The following is a 16252-nucleotide window of genomic DNA, read 5'->3' on the forward strand; positions in this document are numbered from 1 at the left end:
TGAATGAGACAAAATTCCTCAGCGTCATGGAGCTTAGGCTCAAACATGAGAAGACAGGCAACAAACACAAACAAATATTAAAAGGATAATTTTAAATACTAGTAAGTGCTAAAAAGAAAGTAAAACAGTGACTCATGCCTGTAATCCCAGCACTCTGGGAGGCTGAGGCAGGTGGATCGCTTGAGCCTAGGAGTTTGAGATCAGCCTGGGCAATATGGCAAAACTTCATCTCCACAAAAAATAAATAAATTAGCTAGGCATTGTGGTGTTTGTCTCTAGTTTTAGCTACTTGGGAGGCTGAGATGGAAGGATGGCTTGAACCCAGAAGGCAAAGGTTGCAGTGAGCAGAGATTGCCTCACTGCATATCAGCTTGGGTGACAGAGTGAGACTCTGTCTCAAAATAATAATAATAAAAAAATGAAAAAAATGGAGTACTGGACAAGAGAGTATTTGGGTCAGATTTAACAGAGCAGGACACTTTGGTAAGACTTCTCTGTGGAATTACCATTTGATCTGAGACCTACGTGACAAGAGGCAGCTAATATGCATTGTCCATTCTAGGCAAAGGAAATAGCAAGTGTGTGGGCTGTGAGGCAGGAAATCCTGTGTGTTTAAGAACTGAGAGAAGACCAATAGAGCAAGAGCATAGTAGTGAGGGAGAAAGCATAGTAGTATGAATTGTGGTTCGATCATTAAGCAGAGGCCAAATTATAAGTTTTCAGGGTGTGTCGTTATACTCTTTAATAGGACAAAAGTTTGGACAAATACTGTTTGAAAAATTAGCAAAGAAAACTTAGAGATTCAGCCAAGTGGTTAAAATTCAAAGGAACGCATCACTTAAACTTCTGCCTTTGTATGAGGCCCTATGTTCAGTGCTAAGCTAAGGGGAGAGAAGCAGATATGATAATTTGCCCTCAAGAATCTTCTCATCTTATGGTGAAAGGTTATACTCACATGAGGTGATTGTAAAATGAGACAAGACAGTTAGTTTCAGGTGTGTACCTGAAAAGAAGTAGCTTCCCACGGTCTGATTGTAACCATACCAGCTTCAAAAGTTTTTTGGGAGGCCACCTCTTTTCCATTCCCATCCTCATCTTAGTTGCCTTCCAAACACACTAGTTTATCCTCTGCACAACTTGGAATGTGTGTTAATTTATAAGTCATGAGGGAAAACCCTAAAGAAGGTGGAATAGGTTCAGTGGTGGGAAAATTCAGAAGACATGAAATGGATGGATACTCAAAGATAAGTAGAATTTAGGAAAGCATAATGAAGAAGGCAGGGTCCTTCCGTTGGTAAAAAGTAATATTCTCTAGAGAGAGTAATTAAATTGAAATAGGAGAGTTCCCTGATCCCCCCCACAAGGCATGTGACAGGGATGTGGCTCATCTGTTGGGCTGCCTCACACTCAAACTCCTTATGGGAGAGGGAGCATGCTGACAGGCAGGTGCGGGAGCCAGGGCAAGCACTTTTGGGCTCTCACCCCTTGGTAGCATCTAGGGGTGGGTGCCCGCAACTCCGAAGCCCCAACAGGTACCTTACAGTGCTCCTTTAGTTCTGCATGTGGAGACAGCTTAAGTGTAGCCAGCTCAGTGTCTTTGTGGCACCCAGGTTCTTGTCCAAAGTCCAGGAAGAATAGGGACATACAGACAAATCGAAGGATGATAAATGTGGGGGATCTTATTGCCAGGTGGAGGTGGCTCTCAGTGAGATGGATGGTGAGCTGTAAAGGTGTTGGAGTGGGAAGATAATCTTCCTCTGGAGTTCCACCATCCCGCAGCCAATCTCTCTGACCATCCGCAGTCAAACTCCTCTCGATGTTCAGACACTCCTCTTCTCTCCTTCTCTGCTATGACACTTTTTTGCTCCTTAGCTCTTTTCCTCATGGAGCCTGGGGTTTGGGGCTTATATGGGTACCAGATAGGGTGGGCCAAAAGGCAGTATTTGGGCACTAAAACAGGAATCCCTGTTCCCATTTAGAGCCATGGGTTTCCATGCTTGCGGGTGAGGCCTTTGCCAGGGAAACACCTTCTTCTTCCCAGAATTTTCCTGTCTCTGTCTCCTGTCCCTATCAAAATGAAAGGTCAAGCAAACTGGAATCAATTTATTCAGATAAAACAAAAGGACTATAAAACAAACGTTAAGCAAACACTTTAAGGTTTTGATTCCACACTAGGATATCAGAGAAATTTTTTAAGATGATAAAGGTTGAATAAAGGCAGGAGGCAAGCCCGTGTCATGTCAGATCTAGATGTATAAGCCCTGAAGAGGACTTTGTGACTGGCTAATAAATACGTAAAATGTTCGCATTTGATTGACCCTTATTTCATAAGCAGGCTGTTTGAGTAACACTGGGCTTAAATGTTGTAAGAATTCCTTGGCTCTCAAATCAGTAAACTGCTATTTTTGGTAAACTGACTTTTTAAATTTTGAAGTAAAGGAGAAAGAATTGAGAAATTCCTCAATTGACAGGAGACAATGCTTAAAGGAGATTTTTTTAAAATATGTTTTTATTCATGGAAAGGTAGCCTAGGAACTCCACAAATGATTTCCACAGAAAAAATAGACGTAATTGCAACAAAATTCAAAAACAAATCATATTAAAACAAGACAGAGTACTTTGTATCAGGCTAATCCTCCTATTGATAGAAATAATAAACTGTAAACACATTTTAAAAAATCTGCTTTAAGACATGGAAGAGTAACAAAACAAGCAAAAACTAAAAGAGAATCGACCTTCAAAAGAAAGAAACCACACTGTGTGAAATCCATGTTTATGCAGCTTTTCCCCTGAAGCCATGTCCCAGTCTGAGGGATGTCAGGCCCACAAAACTTCAGCAGAAACTGCAGTTGTATTGGCCTGAGGAGTCAGATCATGGAGTTTGATTCTTCCAGAGTTCCTGGAAATTTCAGAAGTGAGCCAAAGCAGAAATTCATCATCTGAGTGTAAACTTCCCCAGGTTGATCCCTGAGTTACAAATGTACAGGTTAAATAACAAGGAGCTCGGAAAGAAAAAATAGCTAGAAGCTGGGGAAAAGAAAAATGAACAGAGATTTTAGTTGCTGTCCACCATATAAAAGTCAGAGTTTGGAGTTTGAGTCCAGCCTATTGGGGAGTGTGGGGTGGTAAGAACATTAGGCTTTCCTTAAAAGTCTCAAAAGGCTTATACCTTAGGAGTAAAGGCTAAGTCACAAGAATAAGGGTTTCCCCTTGGGTTAAGGGAAAAACTAAAATAGGCTCACCCTAATAACACATAAAACTATGTCTCCACATATTCTGGGTGACATATTCTGGGTGAGTCACATACCTGCCTACCAAACCCAACTCAACATTCTTTGGGGAAGACAGCAGAATCTAGAGTCTCTATGGTGCATTGTTTAAAATATCTAATATAGAGTAAAAAATTACTAGACATGAGAAGAAATAGGAAAATGAGGTCATCAAGAAAAAAAATTTGTCAATAGAAACATACCTGTAAAAGTCTCAAATGTTGGCCTAAAAGATCATTAGTATAAACAACTATAATTAATGTATTTAAAAGTTCATAAGAAAGAGCCCAAAACTGGAAACAACCAAAATATCCTACAATAGATTAATGGTTAAATGAACCATGGTATATTCATACTGTGAGTACTATTCCAATAAAAAAAGAAATGAACTCTTGATACATGCAAAAACTTGGATTTCTCTCAAGGGCAATATGTTGAGTGAAAAAAAAAGCCAGTTTTAAAGGGTTATAATACTGTATTATTCCATTTATATAGCACTCTTGAAATAACAAAATTGTAGAGATGGAGAACAGATTAGTTGTTGCCAGGAGTTGGTGATGGTGGGGATGGGTGTGACTGATTATAAAGAAGCAGTGTGAGGGAGATCTTTGCAATAATGGAAGAGTTCTGTATCTTAATTGGAATGCTTATTACATGAATTTACATATGCAGTAAAATTACATAGAACCGTACACACTTTATGCCAATGTCATTTTCCTGGTTTTGATATTATATCATAGTTATGTAAGATGTAATCAATGGGAGAACCTGGGTGAGTGGTACATGGGGCCCCTCTGTGCCATCTTCACAACTTTTTGGGAATCTATAATAATTTCCAAATAAAAGGTTTAAAATAAAGTCAATAGAAAAAAATGATACAGTGTATGAAGAGATGGGGAGTTTCAGAAGATAGTTGAAACTATAAAAATGTAACAATGGCAATCACAGAATTGAAATTTTTATTAGATGGATTAGCATCACACTGTATACAACAGAAAAAAGGATTAGCAAAATTGAAGGTGATATTAGGCTTCTCTCAATTTCTCGATTGTAGCAGTTCTTACCATAAATGCTCCTACTCTGGGGATGCCCTAACAGACACCCTCACTCTTGATTTATTATGTGGTATCTCTGCTAATTGTTATAATGGGATCCTGTGCTTTTCCACAATAGGACTCCCATGATAGTGAGTATATGTTTATTTGTATAATTATCTTTTAACATCCCTTTCTCTTATTAGGCTATAGTTTCCCAAGTGTACACCCCAGGGTCCTTGTCTATTATATTTATTGTTCTTTTCTCAATAGCTAAAAGGTGGATACCACATAAGTACTTGTTGAATGAATGAATGAATGCTGGAGAGCCGTTCTCCATTTAAGATATTTTTAGACACCACACAAGGCATTCAGTGTTATAAAATTCTTACATATTCATAACAAGTAAGAAAAAGAGACTATACTCCACTTCAGCTTCTGCTCTAGACTGTCTTACTGTTCCTATCATTTTTACTTTCAAAAAAATATTTTAAGCATGCCTATATTGGCCTCTGGTATTCTTTTTGAATCACAGTATCGTATAGCATTACATGTAATCTTCACAGGAGCATTATGGCTAAGATTTTGAAATGGCACTGTTCGTCTGGGGGGGTGATACCAGTGTTCATTGTCTCACGCCAAGGAAATCAAGGAAATGGACACACAAGGAGTGAGGTTAAGAGTGGAGGTTTAATAGGCAAAAGAAAGAGAAACACTCTCTCCTACAGAGAGGGGGTCTCAAGCGGGTCTTCCGGTCTGTGGTGAAATAAAAGGAGTTTTATAGTTGAGTTTGAGGAGGTGGTGTCTGATTCACATAGGGCATGAAAGATTGGTCAGACCAGGTTTTCCATTTGCATAAGCCTCAAAAAAATGGTTAAGGCTAGATGTGCCATTTGCATAATGTGCATAAAAGCTAGCCACCCCACTCTAATTTTTATTATGCAGGTGGGTTCTCTACCTGGCTGGCACCATATTGCCTGCTTTTGTACTGTACACGGGGTGGGGGAAGATGGAGCCTTCATGTTGAACATACCTGTCTTCCAGGTAGCCCTTTTCTAATGGCACAGCTTCCAGCATTCACCCGTACAAGTTTCCAACTTGCTTATTTATGTCTACAGTTTGATTTTTCAGGCTGCTCTTTGTTAGAAAAGAAATGATCTGGGGGCTGCTTTTTGTTAAAAGAGAAATTCCGCCAAGGACTCTGTTGCCCTTACTATCTGTCTAAATAATTTCCTTCTAACTCCTGTATCAATTTTATAAACTTCTTCATATTTAGGTGGGATAATAATACAGCAGTACCATCTCAGCATGTTATAATCATTCCTGCACCTGCTTAGGCTTTGTAGTTCCTAACTTTCTTGTCCTCTTCTAAAAACAGAAGCCCAGACAGATAATATGTCAATAACAAAGCAAGTATATTACTTCCTCTGTTCAGTGTGCATTTCAGCCGTTACATTAATAATGCAAACTGTGTGGTATTTTAAGTTGCTACCCCCTGGTTAAACTCAAAAATATAAAAAAGATTATTAAATTTTTTTAATATAATGGTTGGATGATCCTCTACTTTTCAATGCATGTAAACAGTTACATTTAAATGACTGTGCTCTGGTCCCAGACAATTTTCATTTGAGGGATTTCCTCAGTATTTGCCTTGGTTCACTGGAGCATAGAGTGGCCCTGTTCAGTTATTACTCATTACTTTTGATAGCTTTGGCGAGGCAGTCAGGTCAAGGGATATTTGTACTGAAGCTTCAGGAGTGCTTGCTTTGTCTTGGTTTATATTTCCTCCAGCTGCTCTGAAGCATCTTTTTATATCAGTGCAGATGCTAGATCCAGACATTAGGAGAGTTTCAACCTCTAAGGTGATAAAGACTGTAGATTCATAAGCCCCTCGGGCATCATTTGAAACTAGAGATGGTATTTAGAGTCTTGAAAGATAGATTTCGCAGTACAACTAGGCCATAAGTAAGCTACCTCTGGGCCACTTTTATACTCATCTGGAACTTTTTCAGTTGCATATACTGGCCACAATGCCTGTCCGTTTGCAAATAAATGAAATGGCTGAAATGGTAGCTTGGGTGGTCTGTGAGCAGAGACCGATTCACAGTCATTCGGTGTCACAGGGGACACCAGAGGAATCTGCCAAAGATTCATACTGTGAATGCTGAGTATCTGAGACAGGTCTCAGCTAATTTAGAAAGTTTATTTTGCCAAGATTGAGGACATGTGCCCATGACACAGCCTCAAGAGGTCCTGTCGACATGTGCCCAAGGTTGTCAGAACAGTTTGGTTTTACACATTTTAGGGAGACATGAGACATCAATCAACATGTAAGATGAACAGTGGTTCAGTCTGGAAAGGAGGGACAACTCCAAGCAGGGAGGGGGCTTCTAGGTCATAGGTAGATGAGAGACAAATGGTTGTATTCTTTTGAGTTTCTGATTAACCTCTCCAAAGGAGGCAGTCAGATACGCATTTATCTCAGTGAGCAGAGGGGTTACTTTAAATAGAACGGGAGGCAGATTTTCTCTTTAGCTTAGTGATTTTAGGGTCCCAAGATTTATTTTCCTTTCACAATACCAAATATGCAGTTGCATCCCCAACAGTCAAGAAATTGATTTTTTTCCCCTTAGAATCAGATATTAGTATTGTGATTTGGCCTCTTCTCTCTCATTCCTGTTCTTTGCAGTGAGTCACCCAAACGCTTTCAGACAACTTTCTAAATGTGAATCAGCTCTGTATTGCGGTTACTTCCAGGATGCAATGTGCAGGCGAAGGCGGGCGTTGTAAGGTCGTACAGCTCTGTCTTTAGGTCCAGCTTGAAACAGCTCCATATCTGTCAGCCTTTGAGCCTGGGTCTTCAGACCAGCTGAAAAACTCACCCTGCCTTCGATGGAACTTTCACCATCTATACCTAGCATCCAGAATTTCTACTGACAGCCTGTGTCGATAGTTCATGAACTTCTTTATTCCTCAAACCCTGCCCAAATCTGCCTTCGTTCACTTTTCGTTCTCTAGCCTTTATTTAATCCTATCCTATCTCCAGTTTTCTGAAGTCTAATTTTCCTTTTTAGGAATCTCTGTCTCTTATTTTCTATTTTTTTTTTTTTTTTTTTTTTTTTTTTTTTTGTCTACCCAGGTATCTAGAACTCTTTTGGTGAACAAGAAAGGACTCTACCTTAATTAACTGATTTAAAAATAAAAGAGGAGGGAGAGGGATTTATTGGCCCACACAACTGAAAGGCCCAAGCATAGTCCTAGTTTCACATGTGGTGTTCCAGGTGTGCAAAGAATTTGTCAGAAAGTATCTCTCTTCATCTCTTAATTCTGCTTTTTTTATATTGACTTTATTTTCAGTAGACCCTTCCCTCATGGTAGTCCCAAAGTTCCGAGTTTATAGTGTTAAAGCTGTTTGTAATTAGCACAAAATCATTTCTTATACCCAATAGTTCTAACACAAAAAAAAGGCCTAGAATTGAATCTGTTTGGACAAACTTGTCATATTTTCATGCAGAAGTCAATTCTTCTCACCAGAAAGATGGAAAATGCTAAATGCCCAGTCTGGGTTACATGCATGTCCTTTAAGCCTAGAAGATGCAATCAGGCATACTTCAACCACATGCACCAAAAAAACATCAGAGCATTATCATCAGAGGAAGGTAGAATGGAATCAGACAGGTCAAACCAACAGGCAACCACCATAACCACCTAGGACCCTTGGGATGTTTGGGTGGAATACAGACTAGAAGGATCTTAATCTGAAATGAGATGAACTCACACTGGTGGTTTTAACAAGCTTCCCAATTCGTTCAGATACACCTCAGTGTCTGAGAACCACAACCCCGGAGATCCTATAGATTCCAACCACCCCTGCAGGTGTCCTTGGCCATTGAAACTCAGAGTTCAGAAAGATGGCTCAAAGTGTAAGTTTCAGATTTCCCCACTCTGCAGACATTTACTCAGCAAAATGTATATTAGGCTCAGTTCTGGAAAAGCAAGGAGGACATACTGAGTAGCAATGAACAACAAAAAAGCTCCTGCCCTCCTGGAGCTTTTATTACAGTTGAAGTAATTGACAAATATGTGAATAAATGCATGATATAATGGCAGGCAATGATAATTATGGTAAAGAAAATGATGAGAAGCTAGCTAGGTAACAATGTGGGCAAGAAACATCATTCTACAAGAGAAGCATAGCAGATGAAAATGCCCTGTGGACTTAGGAGCATCAAGAGACAGCCAAAAGGCTGGGCACCGTGGCTCATGCCTGTAATCCCAGCACTCTGGGAGCCGAGGCGTGCAAATCACCTGAGGTCAGGAGTTCGAGACCAGTCTGACCAACGTGGAGAAACCCTGTCTCTACTAAAAATACAAAACTTTAGCCAGGTGTGCTGGTACATGCCTGTAATCCCAGCTACTCGGGAGGCTGAGGCAGGAGAATCACTTGAATCTGGTTGGTGGTGATTATGGTGAGCTGAGATTGTGCCATTGCACTCCAGCCTGAGCAACAAGAGCAAAACTCCACCTCAAAAAACAAAATAAAACAAAACTAAAAGACATAGCCAAAAAAAAGTCCGGTGTGGCTGGAGCAGTGCTCAAAAAGCAGCGTGGTAGGAAATGAGGGCTGAGGTACACACAGGAATCAAACCACATAATGCTTTCGGACTAGGATGAGAAATCCGGATTTCGTTCTATGTCTTGAAAAATAACCAGAAGATATAAATGGAGTAAACAGATAATGTAAATAGACATCATTTGTTTTACTTTTTTTTTTTTTTTTTGAGACAGGGTCTCTGTCATCCAGGCTAGAATACAGCGGCTCAATCTCGGCTCACTGCAAACTCTGCCTCCTGGGTTCAAGTGATTCTTGTGCCTGAGCCTCCCTGAGTAGCTGGGATTACAGGCGCCCACCACCATGCCCGGCTAATTTTTGTATTTTTAGTAGAGACGAGGTTTTTCCATGTTGGCCAGGCTGGTTTAGAACTCCTGACTTCATGTGACCCTACCACCTCGGCCTCCCAAAGTGTGAGCCACTGCACCCGGCCTGTTTTACTTTTTTCTTTTTTTTGAGTTGTAGTCTCGCTTTGTTGCCCTGTTCTACATTTTTAAAGGATTGCTCCAGCTTCTATGTAGAGAAATGACCACAGGGCTACATTTCTGGAAAGAAGAAGATCACTTAAGCTTCAAGAGGTGACGGTGGAAAGAAGGAGACATGGAATACACCTGCTATGTGCACATAAAAATGAAACATTAAAAAAGAAAGAAAAAAGTGAACAGAATCAGGATGCATTTAAAAGTAGAGCAATTTGGACCTACTAAAACATAGAATGGGAGAAATAAGGAAAAGAAAGGAATCCAGGATCACTGTATCTACCTGAGTAATGTTTTGGAAAATTGCCAGTTGTTTCATTTTATCTTTATCTTTTTCTCCTTTTCTGTTTCCTGAATAATATAATTTGTTTGTCTTTGACTTATGTACATTTGTACTTAATCTTCTATTCTTTCTCAAAATGATAATAAAGTTTTCATTTCTGCCACAGCTTTCAGGACATACAAAGAAACATGCTAAGCATCAGGAGAACCTCCCGTTTCCTACCCACTAAAAAAGGTTTCAGGAATTCCAGGCTAAGAGATCAGGGTTTGGCAGCCCAGGTGAAAGCAAATGACTGACAGCAACAGCAAATGTGATACATTCCATGAGAGGGATGGGAAGATGAAGCCTGGGCTGTTGCAAGTGTCTGTTCTCTACAGGGGCAGGCAGCTATTTGCACTGGTTGGCTTCATTCAGTAGAGTGTAGGCTTCTTGAGGACAGTGAATTAGCTCACTCTGTATGTAGCCAGCACCACTTCACTTGGTTTCCTGCTCTGTGCTTCAGAACCACTCTGTAAATATGAATCTAATTGAATTGACTAGCAAGAAGGAAATAACTCACTATTTGCAAAGTAGATTGAGCCCAGAGGTATTCCTCGACAGGGCTTTAAAACTGCCACTGAAAACAAGATTATATTTTATTCCAATCACACTAAAATGAGTTCAGCTATATTTATATATTGAAAATATCCAGAGCAGTTCAATTCAGTGAGTGGCAACATTTTCATAGCCTAAAGCACTCATTGAGGATGTTGGGACAGAGGAGAGCGTGAGTGAGACGGAAGGGGTGGAAGAAAGGCTGAACCCAAGCTAGAAAAGAAATTTGCACATTCGCTTCAGGTTTCTGTTACAGAAAGAAATAGTACAGCCATCACATCAGTGTTCTCTGGACTTCAGTCATTTGAGAATCACCCTATAATTTTTGGCATGCCTTTTGTATCAGTCAGGCTCTCCAGAGAAACAGAACTAACATACAAATAAAAAGAGATGTATTTTAAGGAATCACTTCCTGCAATTGTACAAACTGGCAACTCCAAAATCTGTCAGGCAGGTTGCAGGCTGGAAACTCAGACAAGAGTCGATGTTGTAATCTTCAGGCTGAAATGTGCCGGGCATGCTGGAAACTTGGACAATATTTCTACATTACAGTGTTGAGGCAGAATTTCTTCTTTAACTGGAAACCTCAGTGTTTGCTCTCAAAGCTTTCAACCAACAGCATGAGGCCCAGCCACATCATTATCAAATGTAATCTTCTTTACTTACAGTAACTGTAAATGCCAGTTACATCTACAAAATACCTCCTCAGCAACATCTAGACTAGTGTTTGACTCAGCAACTGGATACCACAGCCTCGCCAAGTTGACACACAAAATTAACCACTATATCCAATGTATTTATCCCCATTCGTTCATTTCACATATATTTATTGAATGCTTCTATATGCCAAGTACTTTTCTTGGCTTCAGGGAAACAGTTGTGAATAACACAAAATCCCTGCCCTCTTGGAGTAACATTCTAATAGGATACTCAGTGGAAGCAACAAGTTGGATGGGAAGAGAGAGGATCAAGAGCTCTGCGCTGGTCATGTTGAGATTTTGATGCCTCTAAACACCATGCAGAGCCATCCTTTAGGTTCTGCTGCAGTAAGGCACAGGAGAAAATAAGAAAACGTGAATTACTTTAGGTTTTTCCCCTTGTAATAATGAAATGTGAGCATGAATATAATGTTAAGAAAAATACGCACACAATCACTAACTGGTCATATTTTCCTACATACATTAAAAGATATATATACCTGTATTGTTTTCTTCATAATATTACCAGATTTTTTAAAAAGTAATTTTAGGAGGAGGGATGGTATTGGCCATTTTCCTCCATAACAATGTGAGCACCAGTATTTCAAGAACTTTGTCTGTTTTGCTCACCACCATCTTCCCAAGACTGTTGTGTCGTCAGAGTTAGAATTTAAGAACAAGATAATATTGTTTATAAGCAGTGAACTGCAGGAAGGAAGGAAAGTGTTCACCAGCCAGAAGCTGGATTGTCTCTGACATCTCAGGCCTTTATGAAATAAAAATCCAGGCTTTTCTTTATATGTGAGCCCCTCTGGGGCTTGTCTGTGGTCAGCAGGCCTTAAGGCTGGGTGTCATGACCTTCAGGAAAAAGATGAGAGAAAGGCTCAGCAGACAAGAAGAAGGTGGGCATCATGGTTCAAGAGAGCAAACTTCAAAGAGGCTGTTAGAAAGAGCACTGATAACCTGCAATTGAAATAGGTCGGAATATTTGTCTGGTAAAACATTTAGAATCAATAGAGGGTCAGGGTCCCAGTGTTTGTACAGGAGACTGCATCATCAAGAGGCTTTATTTGTTGAGATCTCTGAACTTTTAAAATGAGGGACATGATATTCTATTGCTTATGGAGGGGCTGATGTCTTCATCAGCGTCTGGAACAGCGCCTGAGGCATAGTACCTCAGTAAACATCGATTGAATAAATGAGTGAGTGAATGCATGAACTATTAACATTTTAAATGGTTATCCATGTTCTGCCTAAAATTACCTTTTGCAGCACAGGAAATATGCCTGTCTAACAAGGAGTGGAGTGAGAGTGAAATATTGCCAAGCCCTTGGGGCTGCAGATCAAAAAGCCGCATTCTCTGCTCCCCTTTACTGGTCATCTATCTGAAGTGGAAGAGGAAGGGTTTTTTGATTGGCCCTCCTGAAGCCTTATTAATAATTACATTCATTTTCTCTAAATGTAGGTTCAATGACACTCTATTTTTTTAAAAAAGAATTTGCTGTGTTGGTTTGAGGAATGTATGATTAAGATACTACAGTCCTTCCTTCCAATCAGAAACAGACTTACCTCCCTGTCACTGGAACTGATAAACAACCATAGACTTTACCCAAAAGCACAGCAGGGTTCAACACCCAGATTCCTATCTGCACAGCACTCTCTCAGCAAGCAGATCAGAGACACAAAATCCCAGAAGGCACAGAACCTAGCATGACTGCTTCCTTCTTCTAAATATACCGATCAGATAGGTCAATGGAGAGCAGTGAGAGGGGAGAAGGAGAAAAGAGGTTGTACATCTTCCTCCCTTAGATTCTCTCCTAGGGCTTGGAGTGGGAATTCCCATACTTGAGGGCACTGTGAAGAGTGGGGAATGATTATCCCACAGAACAGTTCTTTCAACATCAGCAACTTTTAAAAAAAAATCTGCTGGTCTGTATCTGCTTTGGAAATCCAGTATGCTAATGATTTTAACTTGCCTCACTTCCTTCTGCCTCAAGGTTTAAAAATCTTCAATCTGGATTGTGCTTAACTCAGATATTGACATTTTGATATTTCTGTATTAATTAGGCAGCATTTGACCACTGCAGATGTTGAAGCAATGTACAACATGACTTCTTGATTTCTCTGATGACATGAGAAAACAATAGCCCTTTCTCCATGGATATTATTTTTGGAAAGCTGTGTCAGCTTCAGATATAAGAATACCTTAGATGCCCTGATATGGTTGAGGCAAAGGGAAAGCCACTCTTCTCCAAGGGGAAGGGAATATGGCAGAGCCAACCAGAAACTTGTGGATGTCAGCAGTGGTATGGTTACCACATGTATACCTTACCTGACAGCAAAAAGCTGGAGGGAGAGCGATAAAATATCACACTGCAGAAGAAATGCATGAGCATGTATACACACACACACCCACACACACACACAGACACACACGACGAGTCTGTTAACATCAGCCTTTAGCACAAGTCCTACTCTGGGTAAGAAAGAAAATGGAAGTGGGCAAGAATTGTTATACAGCTACTTTAAAATTTTTCCTTAAAAAGAATGTGGTAATGTTGCTGTAAAACTCTGTACTAACGTAATCAGCTTTCATGGATAGTTGCAGAACTAGATCCATTATCTTAAATGTCAAACCACTTAAAGCTATGATTTCTAGCTTTCAGTGACAGAGAATATTGAGGGATTTGCACAAACTGATAAACTTCATACAATTTTTAGGCACGTTTGAATCTGCACCAAGGCGAACCAAAATGGCTTAATAAAATGTACCTTGTTGACCCTGATTTCTGTTTAATTAGAAGCATCTGTATGCTTCACTGGCTGATTCTAAATTCTAGCAACTTTGTTTACTTAGAGAGATTCATAATAATATAACTTAATGATGCATACAGTACAGACCAGGTGATTCCATTTTACAAGAATTTTTTTTTTTTAGAATGCTGTGTCTTTCACTTGGAATGTTCTTCATAATCAAAAACTGTCAAAGATTGGAAGCCAATCTTTGAGATTACCTAATGAAAATCTTCCACTTATAGGTAAAGGAACTGAGACCCAGACTTGTCCAAGACCATTTCTGAGTAGGTAATAAAACTAGAATAATAACATAGCTTTCAACTCTCAATTTTTGTTCTGTTCTACCCATCCTCTAAAACTCAATGCAAGCCCCACTGCTACATGAAGGCTTCTGTGACCCCCAGTGATTTCTCACTTTGATGAATCCCTAATCATGGTCTATATTATACCATTAGCGTTTGATTGAAAACTTGTCACCCCCAATATTATGCTTCACTCTTGTATCTCTAAGGATATATGTGAGCTAATGCTTTTATTTCTTTTCTTCCTTTGACCTGCAAATTTTTGAAAAGGGGAGTCCATTCAAACTCCCTTCTCTTCCTTGCTGCCAATTCAGTCTTTAATCCCTTGCAATGCAGGTTCTGCTTCAGTTTTTATTCTAAGATCACAAATGGCCTTATTGATAAATCTATGAGCCTTCATTTCCCCCTGTTCTCTCTGAAACACTACTGACCATTCTCTCCTTCTGGATACCTATCTCCCTTCTTGAATTTCTCTTAATAGCATTCTGTTATTTGTTCTCTACCTCTGTAGTTTCTCTACGTCTCTTTCACCAACCCCATAGCTACCTCCCACTCCTAAAATAATCTCAGCCCCAAAATTATCCCAGTTATCACCACATATACATTACTTGCTGGACACCACCACAAGGATGCCTAATGTATATCACAAATTCAACCAAAACAACAAACTCCTTTTTCCCCATACATGCAACATACACTAAACACCCCATTTCTGCTGATGACAATATAATCCTTTCAGCCTGACAGGCTGACAGTTTCCAGATCACCTTCCCTTCCTTGTGCTACAAATCTAATCCTGTGGCCAAATCAGTTTCATTTCTATTTTAAACAAAAATTCCTCTTTAGTGTAGTTTTCCTTTATTTTCTGCTACATTGTCCTAGTCCAGGCTCTCATTATCTATCCCCTGAGCACCCCAATAGCTCTGGTTGGGAAAACAGAACTGAAACCTTAAAAATCAGTATCAATACAAAGTAATATATGCTAAAGGATATGTGAATGGAAAAAAAAAACCAGAGGTCCCTAACTGGCTATGCAAAAGCCAGATCTAGACACAGATATGTTTCATCTGTCCTGAAGATCATTTTTAAACTACTGAGCCAACTTTAAAAAGAGACCAAATAAAAATCAGTATATTCAGGTTTTCTGGTAAAGAGGGTGATCTGGTAACATTAGGGTCTAGTTCATTCAGTGTAGTCGTCAACTGGAGCTGAGTTGCAGTCTCCTCCTTAGACATCTGCTCTCCAAATCCCCATAGGAATCACCACTCCCTAGCTTCATTCAATTGCTTACTTTCACTGGCTCTACTCGGCCATGCTTCTTGGTCCCTGTAGGTGACTGAGTGTGTAAATTCTGCTGTAAAAGTAAGGGCTAAGGGTTTCTGAGGGTAAGGATGCTAGTTCTGCTAAGCATATATCCTTGTCACCTAACATTTTATGTGTCACACAGTAAGCACTCAATAAATGTTGGGAGAAAGTTTTGGAGGTGACTATAGGCAGGCAAAGTACAAAGATACACAAGAAAGTAGGATTTAAATTGAGCCTTGGCCAAAACAGGTTGATTCGATTAATGTACAAAGAGGAAAGAAAATAATATTTGAGACAAAGAATATTCTCTATTTTAATCCCAAATTTGCCACTTATTGTTTAATCGGTTTAATTTACTTAACTTCTTTGAGCATTGTTTCCCTGTCTGCTGAATCAAGATAACATATATGTCATAGTGTTGTTATAACTAAGGTAAATCACTCAGTAAGATTCAATTACTAAAATACTGAAATTACTGAGATAAATTACACAGTAGAATTCAATAAATAGTAGTCATTAACAGCAACAACATAATAATAATAGTAACTCCCTGAATAAAGTCACCAACAGATGTACAGGGTCAGGGCATGTGGGTAGCCCAATTAGACTGAAGCATAATGCTTCACAGAGGGAAATAATGATAGATAAGAAGGGAGAGAGAGATGACAGAAGGCCAGAGTCGGTTGCCATTTCTCTCTCTGACCAACTCAAGTCTTAAAGCTAACAAATGCATCACTGAACTTTCTGTGTGGTGTAACAAAGGCCACGGACTGTGATGTGTTCCTCTCAGTAGAAAGTGCTTGAGCTTTGAATCAGATACACATAGGTTCTAATATCAGTGCTGGCATTTAACCAGCTGAGTAAATGAACCAGATTTTTA

At 39.6% G+C, this 16252-nt stretch overlaps 1 protein-coding gene across 3 annotated transcripts in view; it reads left to right on the forward strand.

Moving 5' to 3' along the window:
• GABRB1 (gamma-aminobutyric acid type A receptor subunit beta1) overlaps window positions 1-16252 on the forward strand; it is a 438325-nt gene that overhangs the window by 413343 nt on the left and 8730 nt on the right. The window lies entirely within an intron of this gene.

This window comes from Aotus nancymaae, unplaced genomic scaffold (genome assembly GCF_030222135.1).
Source record: "Aotus nancymaae isolate 86718 unplaced genomic scaffold, 86718_ANA_hifiasm-v0.15.2.pri h1tg000006l, whole genome shotgun sequence".
In the NCBI taxonomy this organism is placed as follows: domain Eukaryota; kingdom Metazoa; phylum Chordata; class Mammalia; order Primates; family Aotidae; genus Aotus; species Aotus nancymaae.